The sequence below is a fragment of the Podarcis bocagei genome (assembly GCF_964188305.1).
Source record: "Podarcis bocagei genome assembly, chromosome: 3".
Taxonomy (NCBI): domain Eukaryota; kingdom Metazoa; phylum Chordata; class Lepidosauria; order Squamata; family Lacertidae; genus Podarcis; species Podarcis bocagei.
Window position 1 is genome coordinate 100,144,846 of NC_138127.1, and position 18,950 is coordinate 100,163,795.

Consider the following 18,950-nt stretch of genomic DNA (forward strand, 5'->3'; position numbering starts at 1 on the left):
TTCAATGCATTTTGGAACTGAAGTTCATTCTTCTGAAGCAGCTCACACAAACGTTGTTTGCAGATGTCTGGACAAATATAAAGGAGACATCTGCAAATAAAACATATCCATGCATGGGGACAGGGACATCCACCTATTCTCTACCCCCAATGTCCCAGTGTATGCCACCCCACCTGCTGTGTCCTTGTCCTTCCCTGTTTTAAGCAAGGAAGACCTGCAAGGTGGCTTTTACTCATGTTTGGTTCAATATGAGTAGAAGTCATCATGCAATCATGTGTTGAAATTCTTTCCCCCGTGCTGCAGATATGTGGGATTGTTTCATCTCATGTCTGTGTGTTTACATTCCACAGTGCTGGATGTCACGGGAACGGAAGTTCAGATACGCTGTTTCTGTGATATTGCTTTTGCTTTTCTCTTCTCTTGCTGATGAAGAAAGTAAGAGGAGCCATGCTCTCTTTTGTCCTGTAAATAATAAACATAGTGCTTCGTATCCATGCCTCAAGACTCACTTTCACTGCCTGCTGATATCTGCTGATACTGCTTGCAGATGTTTACGGATATCTGTCGCACCGGTGGCTCGAGAGGAACATTAATCACCTGAGTGGCACTTCGAAGGGAGTAACACACCAGCCGTGGGGTTGATTTCCCAATATCTGGTTATGGGCCCAGAGCAGCGAGGCTTTTGTTCTGGACAGAGCTGTTTGCAGAGACTGTGCTGGACTCTAATGAGGTAAGTTGGATCAACGCCCAGATGTGGAGGCAAAAGGCTTTTCTGAGGTCTGGAAGCTGAACCTGGAAGCTGGCGGCAGCATACACAGATTAAATTAATGACTGCTTGCAAGTTCCCAGCAGCAGTTAAGAGCTGGGATGGATCACCCAGTGCAGGAAGGGGTTCCTTTCCCCAAGTTGACGCAACCAAAATGGTCAAAGGCCTGGAAATGATGCCTTATGAGGAACGGCTAAGGGAGCTGGGCATGTTTAGCCTGGAGAAGAGGAGGTTAAGGGGTGATATGATAGCCATTTTCAAATATATAAAAGGATGTCATATAGAGGAGGGAGAAAGGTTGTTTTCTGCTGCTCCAGAGAAGCGGACACAGAGCAATGGATCCAAACTACAAGAAAGAAGATTCCACCTAAACATTAGGAAGAACTTCCTGACAGTAAGAGCTGTTCGACAGTGGAATTTGCTGCCAAGGAGTGTGGTGGAGTCTCCTACTTTGGAGGTCTTTAAGCAGAGGCTTGACAACCATATGTCAGGAGTGCTCTGATTGTGTTTCCTGCTTGGCAGGGGGTTGGACTCGATGGCCCTTGTGGTCTATTCCAACTCTGTGATTCTATGAAATCAAATAAGTATCCAGTGGGTCTCCTCAAAATTTCATTCACCGAACACTTAATAAAACACCCAGCTAGATTATTCCCCTTTAACACACCACTGTAATTCATTTTAGAGAAATAATGTTATCAGGTTGAGACATTAAAAAACAATAGTAGAAGGAAAGAATAAAACATTATCTAAAATATACGATATGCTGTTGGAATGGTACACAGGGGATGAGGAGGTGAAAGAGGCAACAATTAAATGGGCAATTGACTTTGGCTATAATATAGATTATGAGAGGTGGCGGGAATTGTGGAACAGTAATATTAAGTTTACGGCTTGTACAGTGTTGAGAGAGAATGTCTGGAAGATGATATATAGATGGTATCTCACACCGGCGAAGCTGGCCAAAATGTATAGATTAAAGAATAAGACATGCTGGAAATGTGGCGAAGTGGGGGGAGACCTGTATCATATGTGGTGGTTATGCAGCAAGGTGAAGGCCTTTTGGGAATCAATTTATAATGAGCTTAAAAAAATATTAAAATATACCTTTCCCAAGAGACCTGAGGCCTTTCTGTTGGGTATAATGGGCAAAGAAATAAAAAGCGAGGACAAATTAATATTCCTCTACGCCACCGCAGCCGCAAGAATTCTGCTGGCACAAAATTGGAAGTCGGAGGCTATACCTGGCATAAGCGATTGGCAGATTAAAATGGTAAATTACGCCGAGCTGGATAGACTAACAGGCAGGTTACGTGACCAAGATGAACAGAAATTCAAGAAAAATTGGAGTAAATTTTGGAATTATATTGGAACAGATTTATAAGATGATCTGGCGGGGAGAGAAAAACTCTATCAGCGACAATCTTAAGATTAAAAATAAATACGCAACCATGGAATTTATTAGAAACCTACCAAAAGGGTGGAGGGAAGTCAAAGATCTGACAGACTACAAAACAGTTTCTATCTTTATGAACTTTTATGTTTAATTTCTGTGTGTATAAAATGGGAAATGGGAACAACAACTTATGTAATGGTTAATTTGCTTGATATGTAAACTTGTTTGTTTATTTATCTTTTTTGTTTTTTACTAAATACGAATAAAAATTTAATGCAAAAAAAAAAAAAAAAAAAAACAATAAAACTCCAGAAAGGTTATTTTCTCCAGTTAATAAGCAGAGCACAATTCACTAAACTTGGGCAGAATACGCTGGGAGTTTAATAAACGGGCAGTGCTTGGTCTATTAATTTCTAGACTAGCATTGAAATTCAGGCCCTTGGCCAGTTCTCCCCACCCCTCCATCCCCACTTCTTGGAAATATTTTAGATAGCTCTTCATGAAGCTTAACTCTGATGCTGTTGCCATTTCACTGTTTAGAGGAAACCTTATTTATTCAGCTTAGTATAAACTGCTGCCATGCCCGTGACCAGCAGAATCTGAGAACCAGGGGGATGATAGCATCTTTTACGGTTAAGGTTCATACTGTACAAGGAGGCAGTTTCATCTTCCGTTCCTTCTTCTCACCACCCTTGTCTGGGTTGGAGCGAGTGGTGGGTGAACAAGCAAGCAGGTTGCAAGGGTGAAGAGCAAAAGCGGGTACAAAGGGCTTTTGCTAGTGGGCCCCTCGGTGGGGTGTGGATCCTCACCAGATGCCCAAATGTGCCAACCTTTCATGCCAGCTAATCTAACTTGATTCAAGCAAGCTTCCTCTGACCTTGGTCTGATCCAAGCTCCTTATGTTGAGGACCATTGGTCTACATTTATGCCAAATTGCCAGGTATTTACCGAAAATAATGACATGTCCCTTGACCTCTTCAGTTTTACAATCCTCCATGCCCCAATGTGACTAAGGCAACCAATTAAAAATAATTGGGAGTCACTCCCTACTAGTGAGACCAGACTATTAGAATATTCAATGATGTGTCCCACGCCTTCAAAAATCAACAATTTGCGCATTAGAAAAGACTGCGGTAATTGCCAGCTGCAACAGTGATATCAAGATTTGACAGTGGTTTATAGCCTACGTCAACGTGAGCAAAAGTATGAAGCACTGCTCTAATTGCCTTGGATTATAATTAGTATTGTCCCTTTCTCTTCAGTGACTAATGCAATGGGTGATCAGCCAGCTTGCCATGTTTACACCCCATCAGTAATGAATGTTTAAGTGTCAGTTTCAGTGGAGAGGGACTGTTAAAGTTTATTGGCATTGCACATGCTCTTTAGTGAGAAACAGTGGACTTAGATATGAAGACTATTGCAGAGAAGATTATATGCAGAGTGGATTTTATGAGAGGATCCACACCTTGTGCCTCTCAGTCTTTATTATGCATGCCAAGAATGTGTGGGCTTTTCACGCCTAATGCACACACACACACCAAAACAAGCATCAGGGGTGGAGAAGCAGCAATATGTCAAACAGAGCTCCTAAGAAGAATGGTGGCCATTGTTGCCTCCTGTGCTGGCATGTTCCACAGTTCATATGTGCTGCATGAAGAAGTACAGTGGTACCTTGAGAGCCAATGTGGTGCAGTGGTTAGGAGTGGTAGACTTGTAATCTGGGGAACCGGGTACGCGTCTGCGTTCCTCCACATGCAGCTGCTGGGTGACCTTGGGCTAGTCATACTTCTTTGAAGTCTCTCAGCCCCACTCACCTCACAGAGTGTTTGTTGTGGGGGAGGAAGGGAAAGGAGATTGTTAGTCGCTTTGAGACTCCTTCGGGTAGTGATACGGAGGAATATCAAATCCAAACTCTTTTTCTTCTTCTTCTCTTCTTGGTTCTCAAACCGTAATCCATTGCAGAAGTCCGTTTGACTTCCAAAATTTTTGGAAACCAAGGCACAGCTTCCAGTTGACGCAGGCACCCCAGAAACAATAGCTGACAGCTGCATTGGACATTCAGCTTCCAATTTTCCCCCAAAAACTTACTTCCTGGTTTTCAGTGTTCAGGAGCAGAAATGTTTGAGTACCAAGGCATTTGAGAACCAAGGTTCCACTGTATTTTCTTTGATCTGTCCCAAATCTTCCAATATTCATTGGATGTCTACTTGTAGTGATGTGAGAGAGGGACAAAAACTTCTCTCTATCTGCTTTGTCCATGGTATATTTAACTTTAGAAATGGCTATCATGTCACTTCTCACCTTTACTCTAAACTAAAAGGTCCCATTATCTTAATCAGGGAGTTATCTCATCCTCTTGATCATTTGCCTTGCCCTTTTCTGAATCTTTCCCCACTCTACATTATCCTTTTTTGAAGGAAAGCGAGCATAACAGAGTATTCCAAATGTGGCTGCACCGTAGATGTGTATAATGGCTTTTATGACATTGGCAGTATTGTTTTCAATTCCTTTCCTAATGATCCCTGGCATGAAATTTGCCTTTTTCACAGCTGCTGCACACTGGGTTGACATCTTCAGGAACTCCAGAAGCAGGACATGAAAGGCAATAGCCATCTCCTGCTTTTGTTGCTCAGCAACTGGTATTCAGAGATATGCTGCCTCTGATCTTGGAGCTCATAGACAGCCATCATGAATAGAAGCCATGAATAGATTTATCCTCCACTCATTTGTCTAATCCCTCTTTTAAGCAATCTAAGTTAGTGACCATTGCCATGTCTTGTGCAAATGAATCCCTTAGGTTAATGATGAATGTGGGAAGAAGCACTATTCAGTCTATCCTGAATCTCCATTTGACTTGGTTGGTGACCCTTGTTTCTAATATTATAAAGAGAGGAAGAAAAATCTCTTCCTTCCTACTTTCTTTCCACCATGCATAGTGTTACAATGTGAACCACGTCCCTCTTCCACGTTGGCAACAGGAAAACAGCAACTTCTCTGGAATCTATTGTTCTGGAGCAACTGTTTCAAAGTACTTTGTGCGAAAACTGAGTGCAGATTTATTCAGGCCAGATTTGGCACTCTGAACATCGTGCTATAATTTCTTTCCTCCTTCCAGAGTGCTGCTGCAGCAAAAAGGAACCCGAATCAATTGATTTGCCATTCCATTCCATGCTCAACTGATCTAGTTTCAAGCTTGGTGACACCGGCACAGAACTTGCAAATAAATATTAATTTGACACCTGATTGTGTTTATGATCTATCGTTATTTGTGACTAATGTACTTTGTCTCTGCATCTTGTGTACTTAGTGAATTGCAATGCTGCGCACAAATTGATGCAATCTCTACTTATGCTCTAGCTGGGAAAATCTATTTTGCCTTTAAATCACATTGTATTGACTTTACTTTTGATACGCTCCATATTTCTCTCTTTTAATGCACTGCCTGTCTCTCCCGTGGAAATGTTGTGTTCATGTCTCTCGGTGCATAGCAGAAGCCAGTTAAAAGTTTGGACTCTTAAAAGGAACCAGTGCCTATCACAGCCAGTATGGCATGCATGCAGTAGGGACCCTAGAGAAGGGGTGCAAATTGCAGAAATTGAATTGCGTGCATTCTCTGGAATAAGTCCAAGTTGGACATGACTCCCCTAATTAGACATATAGCTGGGGGATTTGATATCCCACTTTATCACTTCCCTAAGGAGTCTCGAAGCGGCTCACAGTCTCCTTTCCCTTCCTCCCCCACAACAAACACTCTGTGAGGTGAGTGAGGCTGAGAGACTTCAGAGAAGTATGACTAGCCCAAGGTCACCCAGCAGCTGCATGTGGAGGAGCGGGGAAGCGAACCCGGTTCACCAGATTACAAGTCCACCGCTCTTAACCACTACACCACACTGGCTCTCAGGGATGGAGAAATAAGACCTTGGCTTTTCTTCCGCTCTCTCCCAAGTTTGAGGGTGCCTCCCTCACAAGATAACTCCCTTTGCTCATAGCTATTGATTGGATGGGGTGATTGCGTGAGTTTGTGTGCCATGCGATAGACTTTCTAAAGGAAAGCCACTTGCAGAATATGTCCTGAACTTTGCAGGATTGTCGCCTCCACTCTAAAATTTTTGAGGCATCAGGCGGGCAGGCAGGTTTTCCCACCCTGGCTGTCTCTCCTTCCTGCCTGATGCCCTGCCCCATCAGACTGCCATAGATTGCTCTGGGCCATCCAAGCCAGCCCATAGCAATCTGTGACTATCAGAACCTGACTCATTTGATGACCAAAGTCCCTCCAAATAAGCTCAATTTGGCCCAGGACTTGGCCAGATCCGATACACAGCCCTAAAAGTCACCATCTTAGAGGAAAAAGCAAATTCTGGGTTCAGGACCATGGACAGTTCTTACAGCTGAGACTTGTCCTGTCAGCAAGGGCTGAGTTTTATAGCAGTCAGGAAGTCATGGACAGGAGGCTCCACAATCTGAGTGCTGCCTCCTGGCCAGATAAAGGACTAGTGCTTCCCCCCCTGCAGCCATTGGCTCCTCATAGCTCACTTGATCCCCCAAGGAGTTTGTGGACTACCCATCAGAGTAGGTGATCAGAGGTGTCTCCTTGGGGTTCAGGGTAGGCAGGTTCCTATGCCCCAAAACCTAGACAGGGCAGACCAGAGACTGGATCCATTTCTCTCTCTCTCTCTCTCTCTCTCTCTCTCTCTCTCTCTCTCTCTCTCTCTCCATCATCTATCATCTATTTATCTATCATCTATCTATCTATCTATCTATCTATCATCTATCTATCTATCTATCATCTATCTATCTATCTATCTATCTATCATCTATCTATCATCTATCTATCATCTATCTATCTATCTATCTATCTATCTATCTATCTATCTATCTATCATCTATCTATCTATCTATCTATCTATCTATCTATCATCTTTCATCTATCTGTCTATCTATCATCTATCTATCAATCTATCTATCTATCTATATCTATCTATCTATCTATCTATCTATCTATCTATCTATCTATCATCTATCTATCTATCTATCATCTATCATCTATCTATATTAAAGGGTTTGGTTTGGTTTGGTTTGGTTTGGTTTGGTTTGTTACAATAGTACATGCATTGTCTCTTTTTGGCCTCTGTGGAGTCCTAGTGGGAATCTGGGATTCCAGCCTGGGAATCTGGGATTGCATTCTAAATTCTTTCTGGATTACAGCTCTGATCACTTTCTCTGTGTATGTTTGGATTGACATCATTATTTTAAAAGTGACCATAGCAAAAAGAGTCAAAGGTCCTAAGCAGAAAAGAAAAAGAAGAAGAAGAAGAAGAAGAAGAAGAAGAAGAAGAAGAAGACGAAGAAGAAGAAGAAGAAGAAGAAGAAGAAGAAGAAGAAGAAGAAGAAGACAATCTTTCTTGTGTGTGTGTGTGTTTTCAGAGAAATGGTTGAATGATTTGTGAATTATCTGGCTATGCAGTGCTGAAGGAAGATTCATTGTGCATACCGTTCCACATTGTGACTCGAAGGTTTCCAGTAAATTAAGGTATAACGCACAAAACACTGAAGAGTAAAATATATCTCATTTCATTTCATTGTATCAAATCATAGGTTTCTACGGGGCTGGAGTATATTCTGTTATCTTGTTTAGAGCGAAATGAATGTGTGGGTGTGTTTAAAAGTGCAAGTCGCTTTTGCAGGATTATAAACTTTCATAAGGGTAATGAATGGTGGCTGGAGGGAAAAATAGCATTTTACAGATGGGGAACAGTGCGGCAGAAGCAATTTGGGCAAATGGAGCCTGGTCCCACCAACCTCAGGTAGTCCCTGCCTGCTTGCTTTCCTTAAAAGCAGTCGGTGGTGGGGTGGCTCTGGGTCTACCTACATTTGGCCTCATTGCCTTCTGTTCTAACTGTCCCATTGGGCACCACCCACTACTGGAAATGTGAGTGTATGAGATAGAGAGAGAGAGTGTGTGAATGTGTGTGGAGAGGGACAGGAGAGAGGGAAGCAGGGGCCATTGATCTATGCATATGGAGTTGGGTGTTGGGAGTTCTCATACCGGACCTCCCTGAAGTTAAGCTTTGGCGAATCACATCCTGGCCAGCTGGCCCTTTGTCTTCTCTGCAGACTTAGAAAAGCAAGCTTCCTTCTTCAAGGGTGCCATCTATTCTGCAGTGCCACCCCATCTGAACATTAAGTCAGCTGACTCCAGGCCAATCCCCACCCACTATGCTTTATGGTGCAAAACCCTTAACTTTAGACCAGAAGTGCACACTTTTCTATCAGCCCAAAAGCTGCATTACCTTCTCAGCAATGTGTGTGCGTGCGTGTGTGTGTGTGTGCGTGTGCATGTGTAAATGCCAGTGGTAGGTGGGGCCCAAATAAAAAGTGTGGGGAGCAACAAACATATATTTTACCTTTGTGCATTGTGCTAGTTTCTACACACCCTTGCCCAAGGCACTATGAGAGTTTGAGGATGTGTCCCAGTCAGGCAAACAACACTCAAGGAAGGTGTGAAGTAAGAGCAGTGAGTGGTGTGGCTGGGAAGGGGATATGGCTTGGGCAAAGTCCCAAGGATCAATCAGGGAGATTCGAGGGCCACATTTGGTGATATCTTGATTGGTGGCTGAACCCATAGAGAACAGATGGATGGACAGACAGAAAGTCAGACAAACCACTTTCCTTTTTTTGGCACATTTTTACCTCAGTATATATGCAGTTTTCTACACATTACTTGGCTGGAGAATTGCATCTCAAAATTCAGAGCAGAGTGAATTTTGGTTTCGGTTCTTGAACGTCTTTGGAAAGTGTGAATTAGTAGATTTGCCTTTAAATGTGAACCCCTAGCTACCTTCTCTCCCTGGCTTTTTTTTGGTTGTGTATGTTATGATCTCTGTGTTGTAGAGGATTAGATTCTGTGAAGCTAAAATGCTACTGAGCTCCTTGCATCAAGTGCATCCAAATGTAACCAATAACTATGCAAATTATGTTTACTTTATGTTATTAAGTATGCAAATTTGGCATTTCACTGAAACTCATGATGCTACACTTCCAGTGGGGTCCTGACCAATGTAAAATTTAGTCATTCCTATATTAAACCAATAGGTTCTTCCCCTTCTGATTTCTTCCTAAATGGCCTTCTGTGGTGGACCAGGCCTGTGGAAGTGGAAAGCAAGGCATCTGTGAACTTCAACCTTGATCACTGATGGATAAGATTGAGCCTGGCAGGGAGAGATGTATATAATTGTACAACTGGGTGTGATTAATCTACCCTAATAATAACAGAGATTTATACTAGTCCCTGTGCAGTAATCTGTACAGAGTTAGCCAGATAACACCCTCTCCCATGAATAATTCAAGGAAATGAATTAGATTATTCCAGATCTCCTATGGGTAATATTTACATATTGGCTTAATATTGCTAAACACTCATCTTCACAAGCAGACAGCTTATCCAAGATAAAAGCAAACATGATGTATAGTTTGTGATCAATCAATCACAAAGTGATGGGTTTCCCCCACCCAGTGTCAATTCTTCTCATTCTCCCACCTTACTTTATGAAATGACATCAACACTATCATTACCCAGCCTCACATTTCCCGTTTGAGGGCAAAAGACACTCTGCAAGGCATGGGATGGCAAACCACATACAGTGGTACCTCGGGTTAAGTACTTAATTCGTTCCGGGGGCCTCCTGTTGCTGCCGTGCCGCCGGAACACGATTTCTGTTCTCATCCTGAAGCAAAGTTCTTAACTTGAAGCACTATTTCTGGCTAAGCGGAGTCTGTAACCTGAAGTGTATGTAACCTGAAGCATATGTAACCCGAGGTACCACTGTACAGTTCTTTGATTTCTAATGCTATGGCAAAAAGACATCCCAGATGTTTACAATGTTAGGTCAAGAATGATTTTCTCTCCATCTTATCCCTTTCTGTTTTCATAGGAACTCAAAACCCTCAGCATGCTTTTACCTGCAATCCGGCGCCACCTGGCCTTTTGCCACACATATGCTGTTCTTTCACAACCTCCCTTTTTATTTCATGCAGCGAAAAAGGAAGGGTGGAATTGCACCTTTATGGATCGATCCACATAAATTCTCAGTGTCCTCCTGGGCAGAACCACCCATTATCAGGTACGCAGGCCTGCTGGTGGAAAGCAATGGCCCCATGTTGAGTGCTGTCATCTCCTTCTATGATGTGCGCTTCAGGGGACTAGAGTTCTCATACCACATGTTTCCCTGTTCCCATCACTCTGTATCTCTGGCTGCTGCTGGCAGGAACGAGGAACTGCTCTGTGCAACGATGACCTGGCATGAGTTAAGCTGTACTATTAAGAAGAAGATGGGTGTCAAGAGCTTCTGGGACTCAGGTTGGCTGCTCCCTTGTGACGAGCCACTGAACTGGGTATTGCAGCACCTGGCTAGTCAGCTTGATTTATTTTAAGCATTTTTTGTTTACTCCACACTTCAGCCAAGAAGACTCCCAGGATAGCTTGCAAAGATCTGTAACAAGATAGTCCTTTCCTTCAGGCTTACTCTCAGGTCAGGTCCTGGACTTGCCTGCTTTCCCAGGGGTGTGACTAGGCCCTCCTGGACAGGAAACAGCTACCTCTGAAGGGGATTAACCACAATTAATCCAGAATGCGGCAGCTAGACTGGTGACTGGGAGTAGCTGCTGAAACCATATAACACCGGTCTTGAAAGACCTACATTGGCTCCCAGTACGTTTCTGAGCACAATTCAAAGTGTTGGTGCTGACCTTTAAAGCCCTAAACGGTCTCAGTCCAGTATACCTGAAGGATTGTCTCCAACCCCATCATTCAGCCCGGACACTGAGGTCCTGCTCTGAGGGCCTTCTGGTGGTTCCCTCACTGTGAGAAGTGAGGTTACAGGAAACCAGGCAGAGGGCCTTCTTGGTAGTGGTGCCCACCCTGTGGAACACCCTCCCATCAGATGTCAAGGAAATAAACAATTATCTGACTTTTAGAAGACATCTGAAAGCAGTCCTGATTAGGGAAGTTTTTAATGTTTAATCGTGTTTTTAATATTCTGTTGGGAGCCACCCAGAGTGGCTATGGAAACCCAGCCAGATGGGTGGGGTATACATAATAAATGATGATGATGTCTTCTTGACGTCTGCCATAAGAACATAAGAAATGCCTGTCAGGTGGATGAGGCAATAGATCCATCTAGTCCAGCATCCTCTTCTCCCCGTGGCCAACCAGAGACCTCTTGGGAAACCTGCAAGCGGAACCGGAGTGTAATAAGACTTTCCAGCAAAATAATTCAACTGCGTGTTTCATTTTCATTCACTTTGATGGGACCTAGTAATAACTGAGTTTTGGTTCATTAGCTCTTTCAGTTCTCCTTCTGTCTTTACCTGCTAGCTAACCCCAAGACATGGCATGCTTTGGATGGGAGCACCAGACAGAATTTAAGAACTTAAGAGGAGCTCTGCCAGATCACGCCAAAGATCAGGCCAGTTAGTCCTCCATTCTGTTCTCACCGAGGTCAAATAGATGCCAAGGGAAGGCCCCAGGCAGGACCTGAGTGTAACAGCAGTCTCCATACTTGTGATATGCAGCAACTGGTGTTGAGAGAGAAAATTGCTCCCACAGAGGAGTTAGAAGTAACAGGTAGGTAGCCGTGTTGGTCTGCCGTAGTCAAAACAAAATAGAAAAATTCACTCCAGTAGCACCTTAGAGACCAACTAAGTTTGTTATTGGTATGAGCTTAGAAGCATAGCTGTCAACTTTCCCCCCCTTTTAAGGGAAATTCCCTTATTCTGAATAGGATTCCTCGCAAGAAAAGGGAAGAGTTGACAGCTATGCTTAGAAGTTCCTCAGGAACTTAGGAGTCAGAAGTTCCTCATCATGGCTGATGGCCATTGACAGCCTTACTCTTCATGAATCACATACACACATGCAAGAAGGCATCCCTTTTCAGGGAAGTTATCAGTGTATGGGGTTGTATTGTGCTTCTACTGTTTTTTGTTGGGGCAACCCAGTCAGCATATAAAGAATAATAAATGATGATGATGATGATGAATCGTTACCTACTGATATGCAGCCCTTGCCCTTCTCTCCCCTCCATGTTACACCTAGTAAGTCAATGTCAGCGGTCCCTTTACCTTTACCTATTCCATTGGCCACCCCCAATCCCACCCCCCTCCCTACAGCATGTTATTTGTGCTATAATGCCATGCCACCATAGTTCTACACTTTCAGCTTTCATGATTAGGCTGTGATTGCTGTGCTAAAATATTGCTCATTTTCAAGGGGTGGGTGTGTCCGTATATTATACCAACAGGAAGTATGTGGGAGTAGCTACATCACAAAAAGTGGATACATTTTTCTAATGCATTCTTGCACCATAGCGCATTAAATGTGGGACTAAAGAAAGCAACAACTGGTGAACTTGTAGTATAAATTGTTACAGGATTTTTATATCATCATCATCATCATCATCATCATCATCATTGCAGGAAGCTACAGGGCATGCAATTGTATTGACAGCACAATCACATATAACTATCCCAAACAGCATCATGAGCACAAATGGTGATGAATGCGCAATAAAAAAAAGGACATCTTGAGGGGCTCCCAGCGAAGACTGTGGGATTTACTTTTGAGTAAACATGCAGAAGATTGTGCTGCAAGCCACATTTGTTTCAGTGTGATTTAGGCTGCAATCCTACACTCCCATACTTGGGAGTTCTCAGTCAGATTTACTTCTAAATAAACATGCAGAAAATTGGGCTGAACGGTCTACTTAAATTGCATACCTAGGAAACAGCTGCTTTTGAGACTTGGGAGCGGGCAAAGCTGAGATGTTTTTCAGCAGGAGAGAAGACAGACTGCAGTGCTCCTCCTTGGTTAATATCAAAAGCCAAAGAGTTGCATTCTATAAATAAAGGACGGCTCCTGTACCAAATGCATTTGCATGTATTAAATCACGATGCCCTAATTAAGGTAACACATTCAGCTGAATGCATAATAGAGTAACAGCCATACATAATTCGACTCACTCTGTGTGATAGATGGTTGGAAGAAGGCACGGCGAATGAACTTAAGACCACATTTAAGAAAAGATTCCCATCACATCTTGAGTGACTTGATAAGAGTAGAGCAAAGAAGCTGGCCTTTATAAATATATCAATAAAGCAAAAAGATGCTTACAGGCAGTTACTGAAACCAAAATTATGGTGCAATCCTAACTTTGTTTAACCAGAATTAAATATGATGTGCCTAGGTAAGTGCGGTTAGGCTTGCAGCCCTAGACCTTATTCAGAGTAAACCCATTGAAATTAATGGCCATATGTAACTGAGTTTCATTCATTTCAGAGTCCATTGTCTTGATTAAATATTGTTGTTGTTGTTGTTGTTTAGTTGTTTAGCCGTGTCCGACTCTTCGTGACCCCATGGACCAGAGCACACCAGGCACTTCTGTCTTCCACTGCCTCCCACAGTTTGGTCAAACTCATGCTGGTAGCTTCAAGAACACTGTCCAACCATCTCGTCCTCTGTCGTCCCCTTCTCCTTGTGCCCTCCATCTTTACCAACATCAGGGTCTTTTCCAGGGAGTCTTCTCTTCTCATGAGGTGGCCAAAGTAATGGAGTCTCAGCCTCAGGATCTGTCCTTCCAGTGAGCACTCAGGGCTGAGTTCCTTCAAAATGGATAGGTTTGATCCTCTTGCAGTCCATGGGACTCTCAAGAGTCTCCTCCAGCACCAAAATTCAAAAGCATCAATTCTTTGGCGATCAGCCTTCTTTATGGTCCAGCTCTCACTTCCATATATCACTACTGGGATAACCATAGCTTTAACTATACGGACCTTTGTCGGCAAGGTGATGTCTCTGCTTTTTAAGATGCTGTCTAGGTTTGTCATTGCTTTTCTCCCAAGAAGCAGGCGTCTTTTAATTTCGTGGCTGCTGTCACCATCTGCAGTGATCATGGAGCCCAAGAAAGTAAAATCTCTCACTGCCTCCATTTATTCAGACCCACTGAAATCAATGGCCATGTTTAACAGAGTTTCATTCATTTCAGAGTCCATTGTCTTGATTAAATATTAGTTGAATGCAATCGTATGTGTGGTTGCAGTTGAAAAAGGCAATCCCAGGCAACTTCATCTCTCCTTTGATGGCATGATATTACCATAGTAGGACATTATTTCTGCAAGCTGCAGCCAATGACATAGCATGGGGCAGAGAAGCAAGGACTGCAATGATGTCGCATATTTTGTTGGTTACCAGGGGACAGAGGAGGGGGGATGTGAAGCTGCTATTTTTGGACAGAGCCATGTGTCTCTCCTGATGCCTAGCTTCTACCCAAAGCCTTGCTTGTCCGTTTTATTTTTATTTTTTTGTTTTCGTTTGTTTTGCACTGCAGCAGCTGTAGAGTTGCAGGAAAAATATGGTATGAACGACTATAAATAAAACACAATCCTACGAATGACAACTGCTTTACATACATTCAACACACCAGTGCATGAACTAAATATTTGGCTAGCTTAAATTAAAAACGAGCAAAAACTAACAACCAACAATTAACTATTTTTTTGTTTTTATTATCATTTTCAAGAATGTAAGAAACTGCCTTATAGTGAGTCAGATCCTTGATCTAGCTCAGCATTTTCTGCACCAGAGCAGGGGGATGTTTGGCAAAATTGCAGTTTTAAACGCAGTGTAAGGTAGTCTGTATGGGAGTATATTGTATTTAATTATGGGGTATCAGAGTTTTTAGGGGGTTAACCAGGCTGGGATAGCTGGGATAGCAGGCTTGTTGTTTTTGAATGTCTGATGTAGATTTTTTCAATTTCGTTGTTCTGTATGGGACAATGACAATAAAGATTATCGTATCATATCACTTTGGTTTTGTTGGACTCCAATTCTTGTCAGCTCCAGTCATCAATGCCAGTGGTCAAGGATGATGGCAACTGGTCTCCAGAAACATCTGGAGAGCCACAGGTTTCTCTGCCCTGGTCTATGTTGACTAGTAGAGGCTTTCTAGGATTCCAGACCCGACGCCTTTTCCAAGCCTACCTGGAGAGATCTAGGATTGATTGAATCAGAAACCTTCTTCATGCAGAGCAGATAGTCCACCCTATGCTATGGTTCTTCTCCAGAACACAGGAAGCTGCCTTATACTGATTCAGATTGTTGGTCCATCTGACTCAGTGTTCCCCAAACTTGGGCCTCCAGCTGTTTTTGGACTACAACTCCCATCATCCCTAGCTACAAGGACCAAAACCATCAGTATTAAATAATAGAAAGACCACATATTCAGCAGAAAGAAAGTGAGGAATTGTTCTGCAGTGAGAGATGATCTCACTGGAAGGCTACCCTGGTGTCAGGATGCTGCCAGTGGCTCCCAGCTGCTTGCCCAGGAAAGTATAAAGACAATGAAAGGTTTCTTACCATCCTCTTTTCATTGTCTTTACAGAGAGAGGCTATAGAACCCAGCCTCTTGGATAATGGCATTGTCCCAAGTGAATCTCCACCACCCCGTCTCTCCCACTTCCTCATTCGTCACTTCTACAGGTGCTGCTACGTGCCCTCTGTCTTTGAGTTGTTTGCTCTCCTACTTTCAAGGCTCGCCGGGTTCTGGGAGATGGAGTGTCTGGAATGCTTTCTAAAGACACCGTGTCCATCAGCTGTCAGTCCGCTTCTGCCTCCTCCTCCTCCTCCCTGGAAGGGTCAGGATGGGGAGGCGGTCTCCACCATTCCTCCTCTTCCCAGTCCCTGATACCTGGACAGCTCCTGTAAAACTCAAATTAGAAACTTCACGAGACCACAGCTCAGATGTTGCCTTAACATCTTCAGACTGGAAATTAAATAGGAGTTGCACCTCTGTCTCAATAGCTATCTCTGTGGATATTTCACCCCTCCCATTGCGAGAATCTCATGATGTTTTCAGAAAGGAGGGGGCGGAATCTGCTCATCGCTTCTTCCGCTCCTGCCTGACTCTGTAGGAGTCTGAGTGTTATCCGTGTAAAGATAAGATGACTGCATAAGAAACTCATGCAGTCCAGAAGCCTCCGCTAGTCTTTAGTTTGTACTTTATTTTTAGTTTGCAGTAGCTGTAATAGAATAAAGTTAAGCTCCAGAGCTGTCGTTCGTGTAATTCATACTCTGCTGTGCTCTGCTGACTTTGGTGCTGAGTTTGGTGCTCACAGCTCAAAGCTGTGAATCCATTGCACTTAGACCTGCTCTCCCGCCGTGGCAGTGCTTCCCAGCTCACCTGGCCCAGCCGGGGCTGAAGAGGTTGAGCCCAGTCATTGGCACCAGCTCAAAGGCGAAGCTGACAATCTCTTGTCAGGAAAAAGCAGCAATGCAAGAGCGAGCTGCAGCTGCCTGGAATGCAAAACAGGATGTTGATGTTTGGGACTGTACTATTGGAACAAAGGGGCAGTCTATTCACTATACTGAGCACCGGATGTTAGCTCAGAGTGTCATCTGACCTGTACTGGAAGTACAGGGGTGGAGTTTCTCTCTCTACTGTTGGAGACTGGAAAGTGCAGACACGTTTCTCTGTACTGCTGCAATGACAGAAATAAAGCCATGTAAATAGATTTCTGTCTGTCTCTTTCCCCCTCCCTGAGGGAAGCAGGGAGGAGGGAGGAGTTGGTGTGTCCCTCTCACGCTGAGTGGGATCGCAGATAGTGACCTCGCCTGTATCCTGCCGGGAGACGCAGACGGGGAGGTCAACCAGGATCTCAAGCCGAATGCCTGGAGAATGGCCAGTTACCTCTGACTGCGGCCTGAGAATCTGACATCTCTACCTTTGATAAGAGGAACCTCTTTCATTACAGATGCCCAGCATAGGGCAGTGATGGGGAACTCGTGGCTCTCCAGATATCATAGGCCTCTGGTTCCCATCAGCCCCAACCAGCAGGGACTGTGAGTAGGGATGATGGGAGTTGTAGTCAAGCATCATCTGGAGAACCAGAGGCTCCCTATCCCTGAGCTAGGTATTCTGAGCCAGATTCCTCTGAGTCAGAGGAAGGCAATTTAACAGTATTGGGTCAAAAGGGTACTGGTATCATTGGGTCTTTCTGCAAAAAGTGTTTGCTGTTGTTTAGGTGCTTCTTAGGCTGGCCTTAGGTGCTATGCCCTCTCCCAATCTGAATCCCGGAATTCACCCCTAGGGTCATAACAAAATTACACAGCGGGGTGTAGACCACAACTCCTATCATACCTAACTAGTGGCCATTCTGGCTGGTGCTGATGGGAACGGGAGTTTAAAACCCATGGGGAGCATCCAGTTGGAGGACGTTGGTATAATGCAAGTGACAATGACTCATGGAGATATTGGACAAGTGTTTCTCAAGATCAGCTATCTGAGAAGCTTTAATCTGGGCATGCCAGGGAGGAAATCTGGGCATTTTTGTGCAAATTATATGCTCGCAGTGGCCCTTCCCAGTTTGCATGGTAACATGCAGATGTGTTTAAATGCAAACAAAGCCAGCTTTAATCAATATGACAGTCGCTAATCAGCCTGAAGTTCTGCAGAGGATTGTTCCTTGGCTGGGGCAACTCCGACAAAGCTTTCAGCGGGCGAAAACAGTAAACATTGAAAAGATAGCAATCACGCCATTACACAATTAGCCCTGGAGAAATCAGACCACTTTTTATGTTCTGCCAAGTTCATGACGTACAAATGTGCTCTTTGTATAGCTAATGGTTTCATGATTATGATAAGCCAAAGAGCTTGTTAGATGGGTGATGCAGCGCAACTAACCAAAATGAAAACATTTCAATTGTTTTCCTGCAGATTTACAATGGGCCCTTGAATGAGTTAAAAGGGCCCATTAAAGTGTCAGCGTTTTATATTACCGCTGATTTAATCCTGGTTTGCAATCAGACTGCAAATCATCATGTCAATTTTTTTTCCCCTCCCAGGGAAGACATGAATGCAATCAGAGGCAATTATTTCACTTCTGCCCTCCAGATTCTGTTTATTATTATTGCTGTAGTCAACTTGCCCTTAACAGGTTGTCCTTGCAAAGTGCACATGATGCTTGTCCTATCACTAAGCATATGACCCAAAAGGTGTAAGAAGATTGATGCTTCGACTATATTAAAAATAAATACAGAGAGTTCAGATGCAAAGCGTGAGGGTAACGCCCAACAATGGCACAGACAAGGCAGCAGTACTGAAATTGGTGTCAAATGTCAGCTGGAGATAGTTATTTAAAATACTATATCATGTAGCATTTTCTGCTCAGAATGGAATAATCAGGAATGTTTTCAAGATGGTAGATGAAACGTATGATACCCGCCTTGCTTGCGGAAGGAGGAGAAATCTTGTTTGGGTTTTAATGAGGACCAACTTAATTTGCACCTACCGAACAATTTGTGGGTTGAAAGGCAGCTATCCTTCAAAACGCACACTTCTCTGAAATGCCTGGCTCTGAAAATCTAAGCTTAGAAATCACCTTTGAACAAGTTGTGAGGCACAGTTTTCTTCTCTCTATATCTCTGCCGAGAGAAGAACGTTTTGCCTCAGAACTTGTTCAAAGGTGATTCCTAAGTTTAGTTTTTTCAGAGCAAGGTGCTTTGGAGTTTTAAGAACTTGCAAGCTTTTCAGACTTCTGAAGAAGGAGTATTTCACTCTAAGATGCCCAGAACTTAAAGTCTTACATCAGTAAGGACTGGAGTCAGTTCTTCTTTCTGTTTTCATTATTTGTGGTGATTCTCTGCCCCCACAATGCCCACTTTTCTGCTTGCTAGGGCTTTGTAGGGCCTGGTGGACAGGGATTGGTCCTTGGGATCAGCTGACCAAATGGTCCGTATGCTAGTACTGC

The 18,950-nt window shown here is 43.6% G+C and overlaps 1 long non-coding RNA gene across 1 annotated transcript; it reads left to right on the plus strand.

The window, feature by feature from the left end:
* Positions 1-329: 329 nt before the first annotated feature.
* Positions 330-12,727, plus strand: LOC308584286. The gene is made up of 3 exons (XR_014006741.1): positions 330-730; positions 10,194-10,279; positions 12,630-12,727. It is a non-coding gene; the product is annotated as an uncharacterized lncRNA (long non-coding RNA).
* The last annotated feature ends 6,223 nt before the right edge of the window (positions 12,728-18,950 follow it).